Here is a 17,896-nt window from a genome sequence, read left to right on the forward strand (position 1 = left end):
TTTTATGACATGGCTTTGAGAAGAGTGGTTTGAGTGCTTTTATTCATAACTAATTAAAGCAGACATATTAGCATTAATTAAAGAATGTGTGTGTGTGCACACGCACGCGCATACGTGTGTATGCATGTGTGTGTGAGAGAGAGAGTAAGAGCAAGCAACAGAGTGGGGGCGCATCTGGCTCTTTTATTTTATATTCCCAAACAGATTTGTCCTAACACAGATGTCTTATAGCTTGATTTAGTTTGTATGGGATAGCTTGATTTTAAACCATGTAAACAAACAGATCCTTAAGGTGGTTCTAATAGTGAGCTGCCTTGAAGAACTGGCCTTTGAGATACTTCCAAGTAAACAGTTAGATGTTCTCGATTATTCAATGTACATTGAGAGAGATGTGTAAATTGAAAGGGAGATGAGGTTTTGCACCAGATTGTCAACTCTGTATGCCTGTGTTCCTTAATTTGACAGGGAAGGTAGAACATCCTTTTACCTCTGTTCTCTTTGGTGAGTTGGTATTTGAGGAACTGAGATTTTATGTGGGGACACTCTTTTGTAAACTCTACTTCCCTTTAGGAAGTATCAGATTTGCTTTCTCAGTAGTAGCATTTCTGTATCGTTGGAACATGTTGTCGAGAGCAAAGAAACACATCTGCTGCTAGAGTTCTGCTTGCCAACTGGTTTGAACAGCTATAATATTTGTTTATTCTTGATGTTTTAGCAATCAAAAGCATCTGTGGCTGTTGGCTGTATGTAACTTGGTGGTGAGGGGGTTGGGCCACACCCAGCGGTGCTTGGGGGCTACTCCTGGCTCTGTGCTCATGGGTTGCTCCTTGTAGTGTTGGGAGTAGGGCTCACCCTATTTGGTGCTGGGAATTGAACTAGATTGACTGCATGTAAGACAAGTTCGGTTCTATGTTACTTAAATAATACATCAGAAATTACCCAATATTAAATTATCACATAAATATGGTAATTCACATTTATATATTCACATATATATGAATATATAAACTATATAAAATATTGTATATGACGTATAAATCCAATTCTATTAGCAGTAACTACTTTTTCAGAATTTGTTCCTGTTAGATGTAAGGCCTTTGAAAAGTCTGTGTCAAATAGACTTTTGTCATTTGCTCCTTCAGGGATCTCAAGAAGAAAGACAATGTTAAGTTTCTGTAAGTTCGTTTTAGATGGAGGCAGGCATAAGGGGGAAACCCCCAAGTGTGAAATAGTGAGAAGAGTGTTGGAAAGTGGAAGGGAGAGGTGGTGGAGTGGGGCTGGGGGGTGGGAACTGTTAAGAGGTGTCCCAGGTTGAAGGCATGAGCCCATCTGGGGAGGTGGTCATATGCCCACTGTCTTAGGGGAATAGCAAGTTAGGGTTATGGGGCAGATGAATTTTTAAGTGAATATGAGGGAGATGGAAACCAGCTTTTGAATAACAGAACATCATGGCAATGGATCTGTGGATAGGTAAGTTGCAGTGTTTTAAACTGGAGTGAGTGCAGAGCCAGGAGTAACCCTGAACATCACCGGGTATGACCCAAAAGCCAAAATAAAGAAATAAACTGTGGAATGAATCTTTCTATTTTGCATTTTATCTCTAGGCGACAAAGACGTCTTAGAAATAGTCATGGTTTTCCCCTCTTTAAAACACACACACACACACACACACACACACACACACACACCCCTATCCTAACAACTGGGTAATTACATACTTGATTCAAAGCATAAGGATTCTTGTAAACATCACTTAAGTATTTTGAGTTCCAGATTGCAGGTAAATGTCCGTTTTTTTACTGGAAGAGAGCACCCACTCAGAATTTTTAGCTTGACTAGACCATAGACAATAGAAGCAATTAGATTATCCCTCTCTTTTCTGTATATGATTTCTTTCCCTTCTTCTCTCATATGTCTCAGTATTTCTATATAAGTATGCACACACATGTACAACTGCATTTTTCAGACTAACATGTTAGAAAATGTTTTATACTGTTCATACACATAAAGGCATGTTTTATATATGTGTGTACTTTTATATATGATCATGCAAAATTTTGCTCTTCTTGCTATAGTAGCTAATATATTATCATGTTATCTAGTAAAGACTAGAATAACTTTGTAAGTAGGAAATTAGTGTACTTTATTTTTTGATTTTGGGCCATACCCAGCAGTGCTCAGGGCTTACTCCTGTTGCTGTACTCCTAGATCACTTCTGGTGGGCCCTAGAGGAACCATATGGGGTGCTGGGTATCAAACCCAGGTTGGCTGTGTGCAAGGCAAGCATCCTACCCACTGTACTGTCTCTCTGGTCCCCCAAATCAGTATACTTTAAAAATAGTGATTTACGTGACGGTTTGAGGAAAGTTGTCCATAGAGTGTTTTCTTTTTGCGCTCCTTTGTGGCTGACTGTTTTTAGTTTGGGGACTACACCTGGCAGTACTTGGGAGATGGAGCAGTTTTGGGAATTGAACCTGTGGCCTCACACATGCAAAGCAAGTGCTCTGCCACTAAGCCAGCCCCCTTCCTGTCCCTTTTGATCTCTACTATTAAATTATTATTTAATTGATAAAGAGGAGAAAGGCTTATGACTTGATGGCATGCTGGACTTGGTGTCATTTATCATGTGGTGGTGAAGTGTCAGGAGCACAGAGGCAGGACCTGGCAGCTGTGATCTCGGTCAGGAGACATGCAGCCCCAGTGGCCCTGGCAAAAGTGAATGAATGTCCAGAATGGCTTTGGGTGCAGGACTGGAGTGTGAAATGGTGCTCACTAATGATTCTAGTGAGTGAGGGTAGGGGGAGAGGGAGGAAGGGAGAAGGGTAAGGGGAGAGAAGGTTAATTTTGGTGATTCTCAAGTAGAAAATAAAATAACTGTTCTTTTAAAGTTTTTTATTTTCCTTTTTGGGTCCCACTCAGTGATGCTCAGGGGTTTCCTGGCTCTGCACTCAGGAATTACTCCTAGCAGTGCTCGGGGGACCATGTGGGATGCTGGGGGTTGAACCCGGGTTGGTCCTGTGCAAGGCAAACACCCTACCCGCTGTGCTATTGCTCCCCAATGACTGTTCTGAAGCACATGAGGGTATAAAGAGTATCGCCATCTAGGACAATGATTTTTAATCATATATATCCATGGGATGGTGAAAATAGAAATATTTTGTGAACAGCTCATGCAAAAAAAAGTTTTGTGCATTTGCCTTAAAATATGTTTTAAGTGAAAATTCTATTTTTTTCCCTTTAAAATCGCCAGATTTGGTTTCCTTTCACTCCTTGTGCTCATACAAGTGTCTGTTTCTTTCTCTTTTCCTCAATAATCTTATCCTATTTGGGTCCTAACTTTTTTTATTTACCTCCCCTACCTTTAAAAATAAAGTCTTGCACTAATTTAAATACTAGAATAAAATAACCAGACTAGGAAATCTCTGCAAGTCGATGACCTATATATCTAAGCTTATGAGGGCGGAGAGGGAGGGAAGGAAGGAAAGAGAGAGAAAGAGAGTGACAGAGAAAGAGAGCAGAGAGGAGAGAGAGAGAGAGAGAGAGAGAGAGAGAGAGAGAGAGAGAGAGAGAGAGAGAGAGAGAGAGAGAGAGAGAGAGAGAGAAGAAATCTGCCTTCTTCACCATAACTTTCTTCACCATAATTTGGTCTTCCTGGTGGAAGAATTCTTAGACATCTTCAGAGGAGGAGATGCAGTTACTTATGGCTGTTTACCAGGCAGAGCTACAGTTAGGGCAGAGGTGGGCCCTGCTCCTCCCTGTTGGTTTGAAGAAAAGTATAGCATTTTCAAAAGGCCCTTGGTCTTACTCTAGATCTTATCTTTGTCCAGTTAGGATTTTGAAGAAATCTTACCTGTAGAAAAGCTAATGCTGAACAGATCCAAGGAAGTTAAATCCAAGAGTTCTCCAAAGCCCAGATTTTGTAACTTAACACATAATTCTTTCTCTGCAAAAATTCTCTTCTCCCTCAGATAACCTATTCTCTTTGTGATTGCTGTTTAGAAACTCAATGTTGCTTATTCCCAACCATATGTAACTTAAAAAAAATTTTTTTTTATTCCAATAATGTTTAGGGCAAGAGCACAGTGACTCAGATAGAATGACTACTCAATATTATTATTGTTTTAAGTTGATTTCATTATGACTTGAAATCATTCCAGTGTTGTTATGTGTATATGTGTCTATGTGTGTGTATCCAAACATTCTAGATCAAAAGTTTCCTCAGGTTTGTTTGTTTCTTTTTTTGCTACTTAAGAGACACAAACCATGAAGAACCCATGTTAATTTTTTGTCTATTTTAACTCTGAAAATCACTGTATCACTATCTGTCTTCCCATTGCTCATCGATTTGCTTGAGCAGGCACCAGTAACGTCTCCACTGTGAGACTTGTTGTTACTGTTTTTTGGCATATCCAGTATGCCGCAGGTAGCTTGCCAGGCTCTGCCATGCCGGTGGAATACTGGTAGCTTGCCAGGCTCTCGGAGAGGGGCGGAGGAATTGAACCCAGGTCGGCTGCGTGTAAGGCAAGTGCCATATCCGCTGTGCTATTGCTCCAGCCCAACTCTTCATAGTTTTTAAAATACGTGCAAGTGTGTGCAGTATTTGGGGGTTTTTGATTTTGGAATTCGAAGAATAATGCTTGAGTGCCTACTTTACATCAAGCACTGTGTGGCTAGATGCTTTGCGTATATATTATTACATATAATCTGCCTGGCAAACTGTTCGGTGGCATTTAATTCACCGTGTTGCCAAGCTCATGCTGTGTCAGATCTGCTTTGAATCCGCCTTTGCCTCCATAGAGAGCGGATCGGTGCTTAACCCAAGAACTTTTTACTCCTAGAAATTAACGAACATCCACGGAGCCAATATCTTTAAATAACAAGATCATGCTTTGGTTTGTAGGAGTTTTTAAAAGGCTGCCTACCCCATCCCTTTTTTTCTTTTCTTTTCTTTTCTTTTCTTTTCTTTTCTTTTCTTTTCTTTTCTTTTCTTTTCTTTTCTTTTCTTTTCTTTTCTTTTTTTTGAGCGTTGTTAAAAAAAGTAAAAACCTCCAAGCCTGATATAAATCAAGAAAGAAAAGTTCCGCCTTAGCCAGCAGTGAACACGCTTATTGGTTACGATTGCACGGGGTGACTCATTTCTTTTTTTTCTTTCTCTCTGTTTCTCTTTTTTTTCTTGCTGTTAGAGGGCCACACCCTGCATTCCAAAAAACCTCTGCTGCCTGGCCACACCCGCGGCCTCCCCGCTGGAGTCTCTGCGGTTGGACTTTGCGTCCGCTCTCACAGCTGCCCGAGCTGGGGAGGATCCGCCAGCTGGCCGGGCCGCTGGTGCGGGAGCTGGGGGTGGGTGGTGGCGATCGGGGCTGCCCAGGCAGCGTTGGAGCACCCCAGAAGCCGGGGCGGGGTGGGGGGGCCACCCTCCTGTGTCTCTCCTTCCGCACCCCGGGAGCTGGCTGCGCGCACCCCTGCGCCCCGAAGCTGCGTGCAGACTTGGCGCCCCAAGAACTTTCCCTCGAGCCTCAGCCTTCCGTAAGTGTTACTCCCTGGGGATATTGTGGTTCAGGATGGCTCTTGTAGCACTCGCCCCTTCTGGGTCGCGCACACTCCTGGGTGTCTGGGTTCTTGCGGAATCCCTTCTGGATCCTAAAACGGGGCGCTAGCAACCCCCCCCCCCACACACACACACACTCCCATTGGACAATGCTAAGAGCAGCTGCAGCAACAGTGGGTCACAGGCTAGGTAAGCTGCAGCAACTGACACTTTCAGTTTTGTGCTTTCCAGGGCCCAGGAAAACCGGTGGTTTCGGTTTGGGGATTATCAAGGTTTCTTGATAGAGGTTTCCCCAAGGGCATTGGTCTGTGTTTACACTTGGGTCACGAAGTTTGGGAGATGTCCCCGCTTTCTCCAGCCCCCTGCAGCCACTTACAGCTGTCTTGAGCGACTGACTGCCTCCGCTGGCTCAGGAGCTAGTGGGCAAGTGAGGTTGGTGCTTCATGCCAGAAGCAAGCACATGCAGCCCATGTTTCGGGATGAACGTGTTTACTCCACAGCTATGCTTTCTATTTATTGTGGCCAGGTAGTTGCGCTGGTGGGATTTGTGAAAATAAATACCGGGAAGAGGAAGGCATGTTGCCCTCTGTTTTTCTGCCTGTGTTTGCTTTGTGTACTTGTTACTGAAGTTCTGCCACCGTGAGACTGGGGGAGATCTAAGGTCCATTCCCACAGCCACACTGAACCCCATGGAGTGATGCTCTCTTTGAAAAGTATGTCCGGGTTGTGGCCCTGTGCTTGTTTGAAGAAATGTGCATTTTAGGTAAGAACTTAGTCAGCAAGTGCAAGAGATTTTGTTTGCACTGTTTTCTTGCAGGAGGGCAGCAAGGGAGGGATCAGGAGAAGCAGACTTGTGATTATATTGCTCTTTGGAGAGGACAAACAAAGGACACTGGGCAGTAGACACTATCCAATCAGAAACAGGGAACTCAGAAGTCTGGTGGAAGGCTTCCAAATGGCAGAAAAATGACAGGAAAATTTAACCCACCTGATCAAGGTAAGGCCATGAGTTATGAAGCCATGAGAAGTATTACACACTCTTCTGTTGGCTGCACAGAGTACAGGGGCTCAGTAACCGCAAATAAATTCATTGCAGTTGCCTTGTTTTTAGATCTAGGAAGGAAACTTTTCTAGAAGGAAATCACTGTTAAATAGAATAATTAAAGTGATTTGTTAGGATTTTTAATTAGGTATACTTTGAACTCCTTGTACCACTGGTTCCAAATGCCTGGGCTAATTGTTAAGTTCAGTTTCTCTAAGTTTAACTGATTAAGCTCCTCCTGTGAGAGGCAGCAACTTGGGATTCTCTTTATTCTGAACAGTCACTGATGTTGAGAAAAATACTGAGCTCTGCCAGGATAGTTGGAAAGGCCTCTTTGGGTGGCAAGAACAAAAAAAAAAAGTTTTATTGAATCTAAAGGTGTAATTAAAGTTGATGTTAATTCCAGTTTCTCCTAATAGTTACAGCGGAGCTGAACATTGAAGGGCCTCCTTTTATCAGGCACTGAGATGCTTTATACCTGCTGCCTCATCTAGTTTTCACATTAACGTTGAGAGGTGCAGAGGCATTATTATATGTTTGATAGTTGGAGAAATAGCCTTAGGAAGGTTATATAAAAATCTGTTACAAATTTCATAGCTAGTTTATTTAGTTTATGTTAGAGGTTATCATTTGTACTTTGCAGTTTTCCCCAAGTTGTATAGAAATCTGTTACAAATTTCACAGCTAGTTCATTTAGTTTATATTAGAGGTTATCATTTGCACTTGGAATTTTCCCCAAGTTGTTCTAGTTGCTAAGTTCCCCAAGTTGTTTTAACATTGTTTTGATTTTCCTGTGTGAAATCAAAGGAGGTTCGTGGTTCAAAGCAGATTTTTGTTTTGTTTTTTGTTTTCTGGAGATGGGGGGTGGGGGGGGGTCATACCTGGTACTGCTCAGAGGTTACTTCTAGCTCTGCATTCAGGAATTACTCCTGGTGGGAACAAACCCAGGTCAGCTGCATGCAAAGCAAGCGCCTTACCCGCTGTACTTTATCTCTGGGCTCAAAGCAGAATTTTAAGTTATTTCAGAAGTTCCTCATTAACCTAGGGTCAATACATCAAAGTTCAAGGAATAATCTACTTACTCTGGAAAGTTATAGTTTTCAAATATTAACTACACAAGTCCTGCTTTTGAGATCTTGTTATTGCATGTGGCTGCTTCGTAGATGCCTATTTGGGGTGCTTTTCTCTTTCCTCCACCATGGACTTTCCAACTGTGAATATATGCATTCTTGTTCCTCCTTACAAAGTGCAATTTAGGCTTTCTCTGGTCATAAAACAAGCGTCCAAGTCTGTGGACAGGTGGCAGTTGAGTTCTCTGCATGTGAGCGCACACTTGCAGGATTTTATATGCTATGTGAAATGTCTTCAAATTTCCATTAGCACTTAGGTTTGTGTTGAACCTGTTTGTTAAGGATGGTGAGGTCATGCAAGACACTCTGTGAGTGCTAAAACTTTTCTTGGTAGAGGGAAGTGGGAAAAGTCATTGTGTCTCCCCAGGGGCATCTGCTGGACCATCTATTGGTGTGTCAGAATAAAATGGAATGAGGCCAACTTCTCAGAAGATCATGAACTACAGCATCAATTCCAGAATCCTGTCTTGCTCACGCTCCTATCTCTGGATTCTCATCATCTAGTCAATAGAACTCCTGTTCACCTTCCTAAGCAAAGCCAAAGCCTGAGCTTCTTTTTAATTCTAGCTCTCCCTCATTCTTATCCTCTCCTTAATTCTCCTCTCAATTCTCGCTGCCTTGCATGACTTGGATTTTTCTGGATGTTGAAAGACGTGCCAGTGTGATGCTAAAACCACATGGGGTAATCTTGTGACAGTCATGGGAAGGAGAACAGTATGTTGAACAACTTGATTTTCAGAACTGGAAGGATTCTGGAAACTTGAAATTGAGAGGCTATGTGAATGTCCAGCAGACTTGTAGAAAAATGGCTGGCTGGCATCTGGCGCCAGTCGTCTCTAATTGACCTCGTTTTCTTTTCAAGCTCCTAGACAGGTATCTCAGCATTGCCATAGATGTAGCTACAGCCTTTTAAAACAGTAACAAATTGCTATGTGTCCTTGACTGAAGATGAACAATTGTAGATATAGATTAAGGAATTGTGTGTCAGACCCAGAGAAGAATGATGAGTAGGGTATGTCAGACCTGAGCTAGATGCCTATGACATCAACAGTGCTTTGGTGAGGTATTTGTTAAAGTTGGGAGGCAGAAAAACACTGAGACATTAGTAGAGATAAAGTATTTAGAACCAAGAAGGCATTGGTTCCACTCTCGAGGTGGTTAGAGAGTATAGCAGGTAGGCCACTTACTTTGCATGAGCCTGACCCAGGTTCAAGCCTTAGCATTCTGATGGTCCCTTGAGCCTGCCAGAGGTGGTCTCTGAGCTCAGAGCCAGGAGTAAAGCCTGACCACCTTGGGGTGTGGCCCCCACAAAATAAGGTTTTGAAAGAGGGACTCTGGAATCTCACCTTGTAGACAATTCTTGTCTCATGTGACAATTGAAGATGCTGAAAGTGCATTGGATAGCTGATGTGACAAACATAGCTGATGTGAAATGCTTAAAATCAGAGCCCGACTGTCAATTCTATGTAGTAGATGCTGTTTTTTTTTTCTCCTGCTTTTATTATTTGAGGCAGTGTTATACATGTAGCTGGTTTTTCATTTGTGTCCAGATGGGGTAATCAGGCTTTGGAAAAGTTCCAGAAATTGAGCAGTGGTTGAAGATACTGGGAATGTATATCTTACTGTGAAAGCTGAGACAATTCCAGTGCTTTCTCTTAAAGAGCCATCCATAATCTGGTGTAAAAAGCATCTGTACTAACCTGGGATTTAGAAATAATCTTTCTTGATATCAATACCACTGGTAACCAGTTACATGATTTTAAACAATTAATTTGACTCAGTTGTTTTCTTCTGAGACATTTGATGATGCTGGCTACATTGGTGACATAAATGGTGTAGGAGGCTGCTAAGGTATTTAGTATGTGAAAGCCAGGTGTTCAGTTACTGTCCTGCAGGCCCACAATGAAGAATTATCCTAAGTGTAAATAGTGCTGAGGTTGACAATCCGAACTTCACTCTTCAATAAATGTGCTTATATTTGTGAAATGTAAACATTAATCTTTGTTTTAGCAAATCCAAAAATAACTTTAAGGGTATATTTATCAAAAGACCTTTTAGATTCAATACATTCTTAGATCTGTAGAAGTATACAGCATATATATTTTTAGTACTCATATACACATGGGTATATCAGTATCTTTTGTTCCGTATTTTGGAGAGATTTTATACCGTGATTTGACAGTCAAACCTATTCTTAAATCTCAGCCCTACTGATTTAGCTTGCCAGATGTTTTGAGTAACTTAATCCATATTTTATAGATTTTGGAGAAGTAATCTAGATTTGTGTATAAATCTTACAGCATGGTTTTTAAGGTACAGTAGGAATCCATTGTTATTCAGATTAACTGGGGGCCAATATTATTGAGTCCTCTTTTTTTTAACTATAAAGAGGAAAGAGTACACTGAAATATTTTTGTCTTTAGAATTTTGAAATAATTATCACACTTGGGTAAGATATACTAGATGGAGGGGATGTCAAGAAAACAAGAATCACCTACTTTACATTAGTCTGGAACTAGCCCAAGCAAGAATATAATTTTTCTGTTTGTTAATTGCTCCTTTATAAAAAAAAAAAACCTTGTAATTATTTTTTTAAGCACTGTAGCTCATTCTCTATTTTATTCTTTTCTTGTTGCTGTGCTTTTCTTAACTTACTTTCCAGTGCCTTGAGATGTGAGCAGCACCCAGTCAGGGTATGTACATGAGTGATTTCCTGCACCCTCTCAGCCTCGCCCAGAATATACAGAAAAGCTTTTCTGTGCTCATTCATCCTGTCACCTCCCCTCATGTATCAGCTGTGGGTCTGAAATTTTGGAGACTGTCCATGAGTCCCACTGTTTCCCTGCTGCTATGGTAACCTATAGCAGCATGCAGCTTATCCATCAGGTCAGTTGAAAGTTTACTATCTGACTTAGGAGTATGGTTTTCTTTTTCTTTCTTTCTCTCTCTTTCTCTCTTTCTTTCCTTCTTTCTTTCTTTCTTTCTTTCTTTCTTTCTTTCTTTCTTTCTTTCTTTCTTTCTTTCTTTCTTTCTTTCTTTCTTTCTTTCTTTCTCTCTTTCTTTCTTTCTTTTTCTCTCTCTCTCTTTCTTTCTTTCTTTCTTTCTTTCTTTCTTTCTTTCTTTCTTTCTTTCTTTCTTTCTTTCTTTCCTCTCTTTCCTTCTTTCCTTTCTTCTTTTTTTAATATATAACACTTAGGTGAAAAAAATCTCAAATGTGCACAGCCTACCCACTGTTTGCTTTGTAAAGGCAGAATGTTTAATAGCTTTGTTCGTCTTTCAAGGGAGTAGCAGTAAGAGGTCCACTTATGTCAAGTTCCCTGGTTTGGGAAGAGGCTTTTTGTTCAGGTTGGAAAGTGAAGCAGTCTCTTTTTTGTTTGGTATGTGGGCCATGCCCAGCAGGGACAGGGGGTGGTGGTGGGGGAACTGGGGAGAGAAGGGAGAGATCCTACCCCCAGCTGGGTCCCAGAGGTAGCTCCTAGGAGACTGTGGTGTGCCAAGGATTGAACTTCTTGCATGCAAAGCATGTGCTTGGCCCTTCAAGCCATCTCCCCAGCCTGTAAGTGATTTTTGTTTTTAAGAGAGGTTGCATTTCATTGGCTTCTTCAGGGTTCCTGTTGTATTTGAACTGAATTGTTAAAATCTCCTGTAATATCAAGAGTTAAGCCCTCTCTGAGCCAAGTGTTAGTAGCCTAAGCCCTGGTGGCTTGCTGCTCTGTGGATTTTTGGAAATCTCTTGGACAGGATTGGAAGCGCCCCCAGGGGAAATGCAACAACCCTAGTTTTAGTAGAATGCAGAGTGTGACTGACTTGGGGATCAAAACATCTGAGAAATTTATGACACATGCTCTGCCCTATTAGTGCTTGGAGGTCTTCATTAAATTAACCTTCAAGCTTACTTAACTCTCCCAAATGGACAGAAATAGAAAGTGATGTTCCAGACTCCTGGTCCCAAGGTGCTACCAAGTTGCTAGGTAAGCAATATTGACAAAAACGAGTGATTCTGTTGAAGAATCCTGAACTAGAGAAGTGGGATTGTGTATCTCTATAGGATCAAAAGGCAAGAGTTTGATATTCAAGCCAAGCCAGTAAGTTAGGTTAAGGTTAAACTAAAAGTGTCAATCACACCTTTTCAGGCTGATGTCCACGTCTCTCGAGACTAGGTAGGAAACGTCTCTACTTTCAGCTCATCCCTATCACTTGGATGAGACAAAAGAATTCCATAAGCAACTGAATGTAAAGGATGGTTATGTACCAGAAACGTGACTGAATATTGATGAAAATCTGTATTTTTTTGTACCAAAACCCCAAATGTTAGATGCAGTATTAAGGAGAGTGGAATAATGTATTACCAGTGCTCTAATTCGATATATATATATATATATATATATATATATATATATATTTTTGCTTTTTGGGTCACACCCAGCGATGCTCAGGGGTTACTCCTGGCTTTGCACTCAGGAATTACTCCTGGCGGTGCTGGGGGGACCATATGGGATGCCGGGGATCGAACCCGGGTCGGCCGCGTGCAAGGCAAACGCCCTACCCGCTGTGCTATCGCTCCGGCCCCAATATATTTTTTAAATGTTTGAACATGGCATTTAATGAGTTGTTTAATACACGTTAAATATATGCTATGATTTAATTCAGTTATTTACCAAAGAAATTTCTAATGTCTTAAGTCTTTATTTGATGGGTCAGAGAGATGGTAGAAGGGTGAAGGTGCTGTCCTATATGTGGCCAAGTTCTCTAAATCTCTGGTACTACTTGTTCCCTTGAGCATTACCAGGTGTAATCACATACACGCACACACACACACACACACATACACACACACACACACACACACACACGTGTTTTCCAGTGGAATGATTCACTTCTGCCATAACTGAGGGTTAGCAGTTCTATCCCATTCTCTTTCTGACTTTGGAAAAATACCATACTCCAAAAGAAAAAACAAAAACTATTAAAGACTGTTGCCTTCTTGGGTAGAACAATAACCTCCTGAGAGATACTGATAATGTTAGTCTGAGAAGGGATTTGAAGAGGTGGAACTTGGAGACTGGATGAGTTTGGGACCAGTTTGAGAGGCCAGCTTGTGTCTGTAGGAAAAGGTGCCCAGCCTAGGGGTAGAATGAGCAGATCTTCTTGTGATTCAGAGTCCTCAGTGTCTGAAATTGCACTATTGGGCTGCCAAACAGACACTAGACTGTGATCTTTCCCTGCTCAGTAACTCTATGGAGCCTCCCAATGCAGTATCGGGCCACAAGGACGGGCAAAACACACATCTGTGTCCCTGCCCGCTCTGTATCCTGATTATAATTTGGGCTCCTGGGGAATTATGCTTTTGGGAAGCACATGATTAGCAGATACCTACGTCCAGCATCAAATATGTACATTGGTTTCTGTTTTCCACAACAATGCAGTCATTTGGATTTTTTTTTTCTTTTTGGGTCACACCTGGCATTGCACAGGAATTACTCCTGGCTCTGCACTCAGGAATTACCCCAGCAGTGCTCAGGGGACCATATGGGATGCTGGGAACCCTGGTCAGCCACATGTAAGGCAAACGCCCTACCCACTGTGCTATTGCGCCAGCCCCAAAGACAGTCATTTGGAATTGTAGTTTTGTTGTTGTTGTTTGGGGGCCACATCTGGCTGTGCTGGGGGCTGCTCAGCTCCATGTTTAGTGGTTAGGGGTTGCTCCTGATAATGCCCACGGAATCATGTGGTGTGAAGAATTGAACACAGGGCTCCCACATACAAAGCATGTGCTCCAGCCTGTTGTGGTGTTCAGCCCAGCCTGGCATTTTTACTGTAGATCCCCAAGAGTAGGAGTGCATGAACCTTCTTCTGATCGTCGGAGCTATGAATTTACACAAGGGACCAGCCTGGGACTGTGGTGAGTTAATAATACTACACTGCAGGGATCACAGGAAGCCTGACCCCGTGTTGCTTCTCTTCACTGCCGGTGCCCCTCCTTCCCACATGACTGGTACAGTCAGAGAGTGATGCCCGTCACTCTCCCATTTCTTTCTTTTGAGAAAATATTGAAAAGAAAAATTAGTGTAGCAGTGCTTATTCATGCTGGAACTGTGGTGATCTGTTCTGAGTGACTCATGTCAACATGAATAAAGAAACCTAGAGTACATTGCTCTAGACAGTTATGATGTAAACTAATTCCCCCTCTTCTAGCTAGCATATTCTGTGATTCTTATTGAAATTCTATATGTTACCAAACAGCTGCTAAAATCCCTGATCAAAGCAGTTCATAACCAATAGTTTTGCAGAACTTTTCAGTGAATTTCAGTCTCACTAATATTCTAATGGATTTATGAGTAAAATTTAATAGATTTTATTTGGTTCTTAGGATACTAGACCCAAGTCATTTGGCCTTTTGGGTTCATTTGTGATGCCTTTAAAGTCTACTTATATAAGGACTGCCCTTTTTCTCTTTTTGTACCTTTGAGTAGTTTTTTGGTAAATGTTAGCCTCGTGGCTAGTAAGAGTCACCTTAAATCCATAGCACTTATTTTCCAGAGCAGTTCTCTAGAGAATCGGGAGCCTGATATCATTTACGTTAGTCATGTCCATATAAAGGTCAGAGATGTGAAATTATATTTTCCTGAACCTGAAACTAGTGATCACCTGTCTAGACTGTAGGGAATTCTTCCTAGTTTTAGCAGTGCTGGGACAGATAAAAGTGTGTCTCATAAAAGCCACATAGTCCCAATAAGACCCTGTGGGAATCATCCCGGAAAGAGAATGTGGAGTGGGCCAGACAGTTTAATGGGGGATTAGCAGCTTGTTATTCCCTCTAGACTGAAGAACAGGGAAAGCAAAACAAGAGTTCTAATATTACCTGTGCCCACAGAAAGCTCCTTGCCGGACTGGGTCTGGACTCAGTGCCATTCCGCTCTGTGGCCACCGCCATTTTCTCTTCTCTTTCCATTCCTCCTGAGAGCACACACACAAATGCCCACAGTTCTTGTCCACAATGGAAATAACCATTTGCTGGACATTTCCTATTCAGAGTTGAAGAGCCTCTAACCACACACAGATACTTAATGATCCCATCATTTAATTTTGCTTTGTCTTTTTTAAACTTAAAAACAACAAGTCTTGGGACTGGAGCAATAGTACAGGGGATAGGGCGTTTGCCTTGCACGTAGCCAACCCAGGTTCGATTCCCAGCATCTCATATGGTCCTCTGAGCACCGCCAGGGGTGATTCCTGAGTGCAGAGCCAAGAGTAACCCCTGTGCATTGCCAGGCGTGACCCATAAAGCAAAAAAAAAAAAAAAAAAACCAAGTCTTTTGCCTTAACAAGTTTTTTAGGGAGTGGAGGAAGAATACAGGAGGTAAGATGCAGGTGCTTGCCTTGCATTGGCCAGTGTTACTTGATTCCCTGGCATGATATGGCCCCTGAGTACCACTAGGAGTCACTTTTGAACATAGTGCCTCTTAGGACTGCAGGTGTGACCCAAAGATGATTTGGCCTTAAAAAAAAAAAAAAACAGCTATCTAGGCATTGTATCAATTTTCAAGGAATTACTGTATAAATGAAAGTATTTGTGGGGTTTTATATTGGCCCTTTTGGGCCTTTTGAAGGCTAAGTATTGACAATTTTAGATTTTCCCCCCTCAAGTGTGTGCCTTGGATTCTAAAAGAATCCAAGTGTTGGCTGTGGAGAGTAGCCAGAGTGAATCATTGGCACGTGTGTATGCAGCGAGAAGGGTGGCTGCTTCGTCAGGGCCTGAGTAGAAAAACAGAATCTACTTTTATTTACCACAGAAGGAATTCCTGAAGCCACTTTTATGTGGCTTCCATGAGTGATGGTGCAGAGAGGACTCTAGAATTTAACCCCACAGGAAAAGAGTTACTAGTCCTAGACGGGAGGGACAAGAGGTGGCGGCTGTGAAGCTCAGGATCAGGTAGAGCGGAAACCACAAAGGTGATCCAGCAGCAGAGAGGCAGTGAGATGCACTCCTGGCAGCAGCTTCGTTCCTCCCACCCACCTCCTTCACCTCCATCCCCCTTCCATCCATCCCCCCACCTCTTTGCCCCACCTCCATGCCCCGCCAATATTTCTTTTTTTTTTTTTCTAATTTTTTACTAGTGAATCACCGAGAGGTACAGTTACAGACTTACAAACTTCAGTGCTGGCATTTCATACAATGGTCAAGTACCCATCCCTCCACCAGTGCCCATTTTCCATCACCAGTTGTCCCAGTATTTCTCCCACCACCCCCACCCCATCCCCTCCATCCCGCCCCACTTCTGTGGTAGGGCATTCCATTTTGTTGTGACCCTGTAGTTTGTCCTTTTGGAAAAAGTAAGGAGAAGTGGAAGGGTGCCAATGGATGAAAAGAACATGAATTTAATAAAAGAGAGGGGAAAGGAACGTTCATAATCTTAATATTAAGGTAATCTATGGTGACACTGAAAATACGCTCTAAAAACTGCTTGTGTGTGGTTAATATACAAATGGTATCTAAAGAAACAGAAAGAAAGTAAAAGCCTCCAAGAAAAAATATTTTTTGGCACATATCCTCATCTATTTTGCTCTGTTATGTTTTTAGAGATCTTTATTATTAACACACAAATCTTTCCTATAAGTCTTTCCTATGCATTTTAATGTAATAGGTAAAATATTTTATTGTATATAATAATATATGTGCAATATTTAATTTCACCTTAGGCTTTTTTTTCTGACTATTTTACTAACTGCCAGGTATTTGGGATAAAAGAATTGAAGTTACTGTAATCTACCTTTTCACAAATAAACATCCTTTGAATATATCTGGAGGGGAACTTCCTAAAAGGTATATTGCTAAATCAGAGGATAAATACATTTTAACTTTGACAAATAGTACTAACTTGTATTTTAGAAAGGTTATAGATATTCTTGTTTAACAACATATGTGTTTCGGCGTGGCGTCCGCCATCTTATAAGGACCATTAAGGAGGTATGAACTTGGAGGCACGGGAAGGGAAAAAAAAAAGGTATGAACTTGCAACAGCGGGACAAGCGGGTAATCTCAGGATAGGGGCAATACCAACGTGCTCTCTGCCACTCTGCTGCTGATGACCACAATCTGGAGGCCAGCTAGACTACTTTTGGTACCAGCAGCTCCTTGCAGAAATGTCTCTAGACTGTGAATTAAGCTATAGCCCCATGCTGCCCCAGGAAGGGAAATGATGCAATTTCTGTCATAAATCTCCCTGGACTTAGTTACTAAAATACAGAAATCCCAAACCTTGCGGCCGCTATCGTGGCCACGTGACTTCATATCTCTTTATTCTCAGCAATGGAAAACTAATTATCAAATGCTTCCTTTTCAGCAGGGCTGTTTTTTTGGGGGGAAAGTCCAACAACAGTAGTGAGTTTTGTGTTGAAATATGGAATGTAATCAAGGAAAAGAGAAAGTGAAGTGAAATTTATCAGCTACACAGGCAGGGGTGGGGGGTCGGGGGTGGGAGGTATACTGGGGTGTTTGGTGGTGGAATATGTGCACTGGTGAAGGGACAGGTATTCAAGCATTATATAACTGAGACATAAGCCTGAAAGATTTGTAACTTTCCACATGGTGATTCAATAAATAAATAAATAAATAAAATCATGTCTTTCCTGTTCCCGACTCGCACTGTAAATGATCAAGCTTTAACATATTTCCCAACCTGACAGAATTAAAATGTCTCAGCATTTTTGCCTGCACATATTAATGATCATTTCATAGATTCACTGGCCATTTGAATTTATTTCTTTAAATTGCCTGTTCCTTTGCTTTGTACACTTCTTTTTTTGTTTTTCTTTTCTGCCCTTGAAAGTTCATGAATTATGAATATTAAGTTATATGAGTTCATTTTAAAGTAGGGTATTAGATTAGTTTTTACCCATGTCATGTCCTATTGTCATATTGATTCTAATTGTTTTTATTTGAATGTAAGAAGAATAAATACTTCTTTTTTTTTTTGGAAGAGGGTACAATTTGCCTAGCTATCTCTGCAGCTGAAAATACGTTCTTTTAAAACTGAAGTGTGAAAGAATTGAGTAGGGAAAAGTTGGTCATATATACTTTTAGCTTTTTTTTCAAGACCAGCTAGTTGCAAGTTGGACAAAAAATTATTCCCACTAAATCTTATATACCCTATCATTCATACCATTTTCTTCATA

At 41.4% G+C, this 17,896-nt stretch overlaps 1 protein-coding gene across 10 annotated transcripts in view; it reads left to right on the plus strand.

The window, feature by feature from the left end:
- The window catches only part of SGMS1 (sphingomyelin synthase 1), a 331,088-nt gene that overhangs the window by 218,733 nt on the left and 94,459 nt on the right, over positions 1–17,896 (plus strand). The window contains exon 1 of one of the 10 annotated variants that reach the window (XM_055119150.1): positions 5,392–5,526. The exons of the other annotated variants lie outside the window; for them this stretch is intronic. The gene's annotated coding sequence lies outside the window, so the exon portion shown is untranslated. Of the gene's footprint in view, positions 1–5,391; positions 5,527–17,896 lie in introns of those variants that run through there. 10 annotated transcript variants of the gene reach the window in all.

The sequence above is a fragment of the Sorex araneus genome, chromosome 11 (genome assembly GCF_027595985.1).
Source record: "Sorex araneus isolate mSorAra2 chromosome 11, mSorAra2.pri, whole genome shotgun sequence".
In the NCBI taxonomy this organism is placed as follows: domain Eukaryota; kingdom Metazoa; phylum Chordata; class Mammalia; order Eulipotyphla; family Soricidae; genus Sorex; species Sorex araneus.